The sequence below is a fragment of the Aotus nancymaae genome, unplaced genomic scaffold, assembly GCF_030222135.1.
Source record: "Aotus nancymaae isolate 86718 unplaced genomic scaffold, 86718_ANA_hifiasm-v0.15.2.pri h1tg000072l, whole genome shotgun sequence".
NCBI classification, from domain to species: Eukaryota; Metazoa; Chordata; class Mammalia; order Primates; family Aotidae; genus Aotus; species Aotus nancymaae.
In genome coordinates, this window is record NW_026988487.1 from 13,988,910 (window position 1) to 13,998,617 (window position 9,708).

Genomic DNA, 9,708 nt, shown 5'->3' on the forward strand with positions numbered 1-9,708 from the left:
AGGGGGCACAATCTTGGCTCATTGCAACCTCCACCTCCCGGGTTCAAGTGATTCTCCTGCCTCAGCCTCCCGAGTAGCTGAGATTATAGGCATGTGCCACCTTGCCTGGCTAATTTTTTCGTATTTTTAGCAGAGACGGGGTTTCATCTTGTTGGCCAGGCTGATCTCAAACTCCTGGCCTCAAATGAGCTGCCCTTTTCAGCCTCCCAAAGTGCTGGGATTATAGGTATCAGCCATGATACCTGGCCTAAGAAATGCCTTTATATACACCATCATCATCCCATTTGAGGCCAAGAGACCAAAGCCCAAAGTGGGTAAAAGTATTGGCCCTAGGATTGGGTATGGAAGCTGTTGGCATTGCAAAGGACATCCCGCAGGAGATGTCAGCCTGGCCAGGGCTAGGAAGCCTCGCTCAGCAGGGATTCTGCCTACCCTGAGCCAGGGAGCTGTTGTGTAGAATTCCTGAGGAATATGAGACCTTATTCACATGTTATGCAAAACAGGGCCACATTCTGCCAGAAAGCCACTGGGATTATAGGCCATCAGGGCCCTTGCCATCATCTGTGCCACCCAGCGTCTCAATGGGCCTTAACCCTGACCCTTTCCTCTCATCGGGGCGTGGGTGCCAGCTCCCTCAGCAACCTTTTGGTATTGCCAAGGAGGGGCTCAAGGTTGCCGGAAAGAATGCTGAACTGGCAGTTAAAGGATCTGGGCTCAAGTCCTCACTTGGCCACTTACTAGCCATGAGCCTTGGGCCAGTCATTTCCCTTTTCTGAGGCCTGAGTTTCCCCTTTGTTCAATGATAATAGTATCAGTCTCAAACAACATGATGTGAATTCAGTGCAAGAATGAGTGTGAAAATCTTAGCTGGGGCTTGGTCCACAGTGAGGATTCACTGATGTTGATTAACTTGTTAAAGTAAAATTAATAGAGGGAGACCCCTGAGTTCTAGGTCCAGGATGTGCCAAATGTGTGTGACCTTCAAAAGTCTTCCAGCCAGGCACGGTGGCTCACACCTGTAATCCCAGCATTTTGGGAGGCTGAGGCGGGCGGATCACGAGGTCAGGAGATCCAGACCATCCTGGCTAACACGGTGAAAGCCTGTCTCTACTAAAAATACAAAAAATTAGCTGGATATGGTGGCACATGCCTGTAGTCCCAGTTACTCAGGAGGCTGAGGCAGGAGAATCGCTTGAACCTGGGAGGCAGAAGTTGCAGTGAGCTGAGATCGTGCCACTGCACTCCAGCCTGGGCAACAAAGTGAGACTCTGTCTCAAAAAAAAAAGTCTCCCCAATTCTCCAAGCCTCAGTTTCCTCAGCATTAAATGAGCAAATTGTCCTGGATCATCTCTAGCCTCTTTTCCGTCTCTACTCCCCAGCACTCTGGGATGGGAACTGTCAGGGTACCTGCCTTAGGGCGCACATACAGAATGTTAAGTGTGTCAAGGTTGGGAACAGATGCAGAGCACGGATGCCCTTCTGCCCTAGGGACCTGTAGGCTTTGCAAATTAAATGGTGAGAGGTTTTATGATATCTTGGTGAAGGAAGGAGGTCAGTATGGAGTGGGGAGAGGGTGGAGTACTGGATGCTTGATAAGGGGACCAGTGGGTCCATCTGTCAGTCATGTGTGGTCGATCTGTCAGCCACCACCATCATTCAAACCTCTGTTCCAAGAAGAGCGCTGGGCACAAGCGGTGCTGCACACGTGGTGGTCCACGTTGAGCTACCCACCCAAGGTGGGTGATTCAGATACCAGCTCTGCTCTCCAGACTCCTGGCCCAGTTGGGGACATGCCTGGGACAAATACTTACCACCAAAAGTAAGTACGGTCTGTGCCAAAAACCTGAGCAGCCAGTATGTCCTCAAAGAGGGTCTGGGAACAGTGTCCTCAAGACAGGCTACAATATTAGGCAAGGGTGGCAGGTGGGAGCTGCTCCTGAGGGATGAGAGAATTCTCCCAGAGGGAAAAGGAGGGGGGCGACACAAACCGGAAGTCAAGGCTCTGTGCAGCCAGGGAGGGGAGAGCGTGGAAGCCCCGAGGATGCTGAGCCAGGGGGATGCACACCTGCACCTGCGGAAGTTGGAGAGTGGAGTTGCAAGCAGAGGCCGAGGAGAAAGGGGAGGAGAAGGAAACCAGCCTTTGCTCAGGGCCAACCACGTGCCAGGCACTCTTCATGAATCTTATCACATAAACTGCTCACCTTCCAGGTATTTTTCTTATGCTCATTCTACAGGTGAGGCAGCTGAGACTCAGAAAGACCAGGAGCAGGTGGCACAGGCAGTGGGAGCAGAGCCAGGGTTAGAAGTGGAGTCCAGAACCCCTCCCCACATCGTCTGCTTTGAAGCTGCTCCTGGGCTTCCAGGAGAGAAGGATTCTTTGGCTGGAGGGGAAGGACCAATGCAATGTCACTCCTCTTCGAGGCAGCCTTCTAGTTGCCCTCCTAGTCAGAGAGCTCCACGGTTCAAACAAACACTGCACAGCAGCTAGCTCATCTTAATGCCACCTGACCCAGGACAACATGATTAAACCCTGCTCTTTTCGGTGAAAGGTCTTTCACAAAAACACTGCTCATCACAAACATGGGCTCCCTTGGTTCCCTGCCAGGCAGAGCGTCTTCCCTGCCTCCTTGGCTTCAGGGTCAGAACATATGATGGGAGGGAGACTTTGTCACTGTCCCTGTCACTGTGGGGAGAGGCTTGGTCAGAGTCCTGCTTTGATTTGTCAACAGCACTTGATCTCTTGGGAAAATAAACTGAAGCTGAACTCTCAGAAAGCATTGGTTTCTTGACCCTGAGATTCAAGGGACCCTTGAGAAGGGCTGCATCTGCCCACTGCTGGCCACTGAGAAATGACAATCGCTACTGTTTATGGAGTGTCCACCCACAACAGGCCCAGCAGGCTGCTGGAAGAGCATCAAATCTTCTCTTTTGACTACATGCCCAGTTTTCCCCTGCTTTACAGAGAGAGAACCGAGACTCAGAAACATTGCATTTAAAGCCAGATCTGTTTCTTTCCAAAACTCTGTGTTTGCTGAATGAATGAATACATGGGTAGATAATAAATGAATGGAATCAGGTTCAGGGACCCAAAGACTGGAAGCCAGCATTATTAATCTTACCACCTCCTCCTATCTCTAGAGCCTCCTCACAATATTGAGCTACCTGAAATCAGCTGAAAATAAATATCAAACAAAAGTTTAAATAGAAAACAGAGGGAGAAAGAGTCCTCAAAAGAGCTGCCTGTGTCATATAAGGACACAATCAACAGAATAAAAAGGCAACCTAAAGAATGGGAGAAAATATTTGTAAACCATACGTCTGAGAGGGGGTTAATACCCAGACTATATATAAAGAACTCTTACAATCCAACAACAACAAAAGACAAATAACCCAATTTAAAAATTGGCAGACAATTTCAATAGACCTTTCTCCAAAGATATACAAATGGAAACGTATGTGAGAAGTTGCTCAACACCACTAATCACTAAGGAAATGCAAATCTAAACCACAAGGAAATATCTTCCCTGCATCATTCCAATTTTAATGTGCGTGCTGCCAAAGCAAGCACAAAACCACAGTGAAATACCACACACCCACTAGATGGCTGCTATTCTAAAAAGACAAAACAAAAATAATGGGTATTGATGAGGCTGTGGGGCAATCGGGACCCTTGTGCACTGTTGGTGGGAATGTAAGATGGTGCAGCTGCTTTGGCAAACAGCATGGCATTTCCTTAAAAAAAAAAAAAAACTAAACATGCCAGGCACAGTGGCTCACGCCTGTAATCCCAGCACTTTGGGAGGCTGAGGCAGGTGGATCACAAGGTCAGGAGATCGAGACCATCCTGGCCAATATGGTGAAACCTCGTCTTTACTAAAGTACAAAAAATTAGCCGGGCGTGGTGGCAGACACCTGTAGTCTCAGCCACTCAGGAGGCTGAGGCAAGGGAATCACTTGAACCAGGGAGGCGGAGGCTGCAGTGAGCCGAGATCACACCACTGCACTCCAGCCTGGTGACAGAGCAAGACCCCGTTTCAAAAAAAAAAAAAAAAACCACTAAACTAAACATAGAGTTACCAGATGATCCAGCAATACTGCTTCTTGGTGTATATCCAACAGAACAGAAAGGAGGGTCTCAAAGAAATATTTGTACACCCACGTTCATAGCAGGAGTCTTCACAACAGCCAAAAGGTGAAAGCAACCTGGATGTCTATTGACAGATGAACGGATAAACAAAATGTGGTCTATACATAGAATGGGATGTTACTCAGCCGTAAAAATGCTGACAAATACCACAAAATACATGAATCTTCAGAGCATTATGCTAGGTGAAATACGCCTTTCCCAAAAGACAAATAACCGTCTGATTTCATTTCTATGAGGCATTGAGACTAGTCAAACTCAAGGAAACACAAGGTAGAAAGGCAGTTGCCAGGGACGTGGGGAAGGAGGAAATGAGTTGTTTAAAGAGTGTAGAGTTTCAGTTTTGAAAGATGGCAAGTTCTGAAGTTGCTTGCACAACAGTGTACGTCTACTTAGCAGCACTGAGCTGTACATTTAAAAATGGTTAAGAGGAGCCGTGTTGTTCCCTCCGCGCTGGACGGGAGCAGCTGGAGCTGGAGGCTGGCTGCGTTACTGCTGCCACCTCCTGCTCTGCAGGTCCCTGACTCTCCCTCTGTCCTCGCAGCACCCAGACGGGCCGGCCCAGAGCTCCCCGGCCATCTTCCGTGTGGCCGCAAGACACTCTTGCACTCCTGTAATGAGCCTGGCACTGTAATGAAACGCTTTTCCCCTGTCGCTTGAGTGCATCTTCTCAACAACCCTAGGAGGCTTCTTGAAGCTCTTGAGATTAATAATGGCAGGAAAATCATCACTTTCTGAAGTAATTATCCTTGGAGATGGTGGAGTTGGGAAGAGTTCACTTATGAACAGATATGTAACTAATAAGTTTGATACCCATCTCTTCCATACAATAGGTGTGGAATTTTTAAATAAAGATTTGGAAGTGGATGGACATTTTGTTACCATGCAGATTTGGGACACGGCAGGTCAGGAGCGATTCTGAAGCCTGAGGATGCCATTTTACAGAGGTTCTGACTGCTGCCCGCTTACTTTTAGTGTCGACGATTCACAAAGCTCCCAGAACTTAAGTAACTGGAAGAAAGAATTCATATATTCTGCAGATGTGAAAGAGCCTGAGAGCTTTCCTTTTGTGATTCTGGGCAACAAGACTGACATAAGCGAATGGCGGCTGTCTACAGAAGAAGCCCAAGCTTGGTGCAGGGACAACGGCAACTGTCCTTACTTCGAAACAAGTGCAAAAGATGCCACAAATGTGGCAGCAGCCTTTGAGGAAGCGGCTCGAAGAGTTCTTGCTGACGAGGATAGATCAGATCACTTGATTCAGACAGACACAGTCAACCTTCACTGAAAGCCCAAGCCTAGCTCATCTCGCTGTTGATTGCTAGACTGTTGATGCATTCTAACCGACTCACACATATACACAAAATCAACACAGGGATGGAGACAAGAATTAGCGTTTGCAGCAGTGTATCATCTACTAATAAAATTAAACTAAAGTATATCGCTGCTTCATTAGTTGGTGGGAGAAGAGACACATCCACTCATGGAAGAATATATTTGCTCAATAATGGCACCTTCCGTTTATAAATTGTAACGGTTGTCTAATAACGTTTCCTTAATTTAAATATGTAAGTTGCAGAGCTAATACATGAGATGACCAAGACTTCAATGATAATTAAAATAAGAAACTTGACTATTTTAGAAGTTACACTGGGATTTTTTTCCTGGGAAAATGGAGAACTACTTTTATATGTGTATGTTTTTATGTGATTAGCATTGTATTTTGGTTCAGGGAAATAATTTCCTAAAGTAATAATGTTAGATATTAAAGATTAAAATCTAATATATTTGTGGGGAAAAAAATGGTTAAGAGGGGCCGGGTGTGGTGGCTCACGCTTGTAAGCCCAGCACTTTGTGGGGCAGAGGCAGGCAGATCACGAGGTCAGGAGTTCGAGACCAGCTTGGGTAACATGGTGAAACCCCGTCTCTACTAAAACACAAAAAATTAACTGGGTGTGATGGTGAACTCCTGTAATCCCAGCTACTTGAGAGGCTGAGGTGGAAGTATTGCTTGAACCCAGGAGACAGAGTTTGCCGTGAGCCAAGATTGTGCCACTGCAGTCCAGCCTGGGTGACACAGCAAGACTCCATCTCCAAAAAAAAAAAAAAATTGGTTAAGATGGGCTGGGCGCAGTGGCTCACTCCTGTAATCCCAGCACTTTGGGAGGCCAAAGAGGGAGGATCAAGAGATCAAGGGCTTTTAGTGAAAGCCGGTCTCTACTAAAAATACAAAAAAATTAGCTGGGCATGGTGGCACGTGCCTGTAATCCCAGCTACTCAGGGCAGGAGAATCGCTTGAACCGGGAGGCGGAGGTTGCCGTGAGCTGAGATCACACCACTGCACTCCAGCCTGGCAACAGAGCAAGACTCTGTCTCAAGAAAACAAAAAGGTTAAGATGGTCATTTTACACTATGTGTATTTTATCACAATTTTTAAAGAGAGCTGGGCCTGGAGACTTAGAAGGAGAAAGAATGGGCCTTGCTACTGGTGATGCAAGAAGGGGGTTCTTGGACTGATTGTGTATAAATGAGCCTCGGATCCCTTTTAGGATCAGAATATTCCCTGGGTCCCTGCCCAGCCGCCAGCAGCCACAGCCGATGGACAGGGCCAGCTCTGAAAGGGTTACTCCCTATCTCCTCATCACCGTCTTGGTGATGATGAAAACCCATTCACTTATTTGCCTGGTTGTCTGACCAATGGCCCCTATATGTCCTGCCTGAAGCTCCAGGGACTAGCTCCAGAACATGCTGGAAGGAGGGCTTGGCTCTCTGGCATCAGCCTTATAAATTATCTTATGGGCATCTCATCCACCCATCTACCCATCCAGCCAGCCATCTATTCTTTCAAAACATACTTGTTGAGTACCAACTCTGTGCCAGGTCCATACAGACAGTCTCTGCCCTGAGGGAGCCTGTAGTCTTGTGGGGACAGAGATGGGTTATCAGGAGAATGCAACGCAGCATGACATAGGCTGTGATACCTAGGGCACTTTGCAGGGGACCTGATCCTGTCTGTGATGAGAGTTCACAAAGAAAGTTCAGTCTTAGGGCTTGAAAGGTAAACAAGACTGAACCAGAAGAGTGAGGAGGAGGAGTCAGGGAGAATATGCCTAGGAGAAGCAAGAGCGTGGGAGCTGCCTGGAGATTTTAGAAACTGCAGGGCCCACCTGAGGACCTGAAAACAACTGAGTCTGGCTTATTGCTGACTGTGAAGCAGGAGAGGTGACAGCTGAGGCGGAAGAGGGAAGGGAGAACTAGGGACGTTTAGGCACCTTTTGACATTTGACATCTTATAGGGACATTAGGTACCTCTCAAGGTGCACAGGGAGCCGGATTTGAACATGTATAAAACAAATTTTGTGGACCTAGTTGGAGAGGCGATGGAAGATGAGGGGAGCGGTCAGAGCACCTGGAGTCGGATTTGGGGTCTGAGATTCTCAGAGCTGTAAGCAAGATGTCCAACCCCTGAGTCCACCCCTCCCTACTGACTCAGGGCATACCAGCCACCCAGGAGGTGCGCTTCTCTTCGAGGGAGGGTGGTCATCTTGAAAACAGCCCCAGGTGCCTCCCTAGCTCCGCTATCCTGTGGTCCTCTCTGTCCTTGAGAACATTCTTTCTTCCTCAATCAAGGATTTGATGACTGTCCCTGCCCTCACCCTGTCTTCTCTCCTCTAGGCTGGGCAGTCTCGGATCTTACAGATCATTCCTGGTGCTCCCTGATATGTCCAGCCATCCTGCCTTTCTAGGACCCCTGGGGTTGTGCCCCTGTGGACCCCAGGCCCAGCCTGCACAACACTGGGTTGCCTCAAAGACCGCTGTCTTAAGGCCTGCCCCACATGTTCAGATATAAACTTCGTAAAAGCTTCCTTTGTGACCCTTTGGGATCCAGCCCTATCTCCAGCTTATCAGCCACCTGCTTCTGAGGACAAGCTGGCTCTTGCAAGCTGGAGACCATTTCCTCTCCCCCGAGGACTTTCAGCCAATCTCTGATGACCCTGTCCAGGAGGGGCAATGGACAAAGGGCAGGGTACATGTTTCCTGGTAGTGACTCTCTGCTGAGCTAGTACAGAGATCTGTCACAGGGAAGGCCCCAACAAAGACTGAAGAAGGCCAGCCACACACCTGCCACGTTACTCACAGTTCATTAGGAGCCACGGGAAAAAGCAGAGTTATCTGCAGCATTAATTAAAGGGGAAGAGTGGGGTAAACCAAACTATTGAATAAGACCCGGCAGAGTGGGGCCATGGCTGCGACAGCCAGGCAAAGGGGAAGCTGTTGTAACAAATACGACAGCTGGAGGCTTCCCGCTGGCTGGGACACCGCTTGGAGACGAATTCATCACTGATGGAGCCTGGCTGCTGGTGATGCAATAGCCCCCCAACACTGGGCCTCAAAAAAGAATCAACAAAGGTCCCGAAAGCCTATGTCTTGGAAGAGGGCTGTAGGGGAAGCCAGAGGGCCTCAGTAAAATAGTAGCCATCCCACTCAGAAACACTGAGTTTTGTCTCAGCTCCATCAAAGGAGCCCAGAGAATGGAGGGCTGAGCCAAGGGCACAGCCTTCCTGGAAACAAATCTGCATTCTCTCTGTTACTCGCAAGGCGTGTGACTCTAGACAAGCAGGCTTACTGCCCTGAGCCTACGTCGCAGGGTTGGTGTGGAGAGTTAGGGAAAGGAATGCAGGTTTTACACGTGGTGAATGTTGTTCCTGGGGGTGAAGCTGGGCCTGGTTTTTCTTGTGGCTCCTTAAGAACCTCAGGCCATGGGAGATACTTCCACCAAGGTGAGATAGAATGGGGGCATTGTCCTGAGTGTCTGAAACCCTTTGTGTCTCCCTGTCCTTCTTGCTTACTTTGCCCTGGGCAGGTGGCAGGGCACCGTGTGGGAGTGAAGGAGCCATGCCTGAATGGAGGTTGGGGTGGCTAGCCTGACCTGTGTTACTGAAGCAGCCCAGCCTGCCCTCACTCCAGGAGCCCTCGACCTGGGTCCCTCCGACCTCTAGGACCATCCTGCAGAAAGCACCAGGAGTTGTTCTCATAAAAGCTCTGCTGGCTCCAGGAGTGTCTCGTGGCACAACAGCCCAGGCCATGCTATGGTACACCCAGAACTGCAGCTATCAGCTCTTAATCCTGTCCCCCGCAAACCCACAGTCCAACCACGCAGAACCTTCTGTTCTCTTAACGTCCTCACGCTTTTGCGTCTCTTCCCTGAAATGTTCTCCCTGATACCCTCCCTCCTTATCCCGGCACACACAGATCATCACACGCTAATAACCTCAGAAATATGCATTGATCTTCAGCTGCGTCAGGGTGAGGAGGGGTGAGGATGCCAAGAGACAGAGGGTCTGGCCAGAGATAAGACCCACAATTTCTTCCAAACCACAACCTGCCCTCTTCAACACACATGCACATGTGCACACGTGCACACACGCACACACACACACCACCCTCCAGGCCTTCATTCACTCTTCCCTCTCCTTGTGCTCCTTCCCCATCACCTCCTGGCCAAATAAGACTGAGCTCTCAAGCCTTCGCTCTGATGTCGTCTCTTCCAGGAGCCCTTGCCT

At 48.9% G+C, this 9,708-nt stretch overlaps 1 pseudogene; it reads left to right on the forward strand.

Moving 5' to 3' along the window:
• The first annotated feature begins 4,856 nt into the window (after positions 1–4,856).
• On the forward strand, positions 4,857–5,432 carry LOC105715178 (ras-related protein Rab-9A-like; annotated as a pseudogene).
• Positions 5,433–9,708: the final 4,276 nt, after the last annotated feature.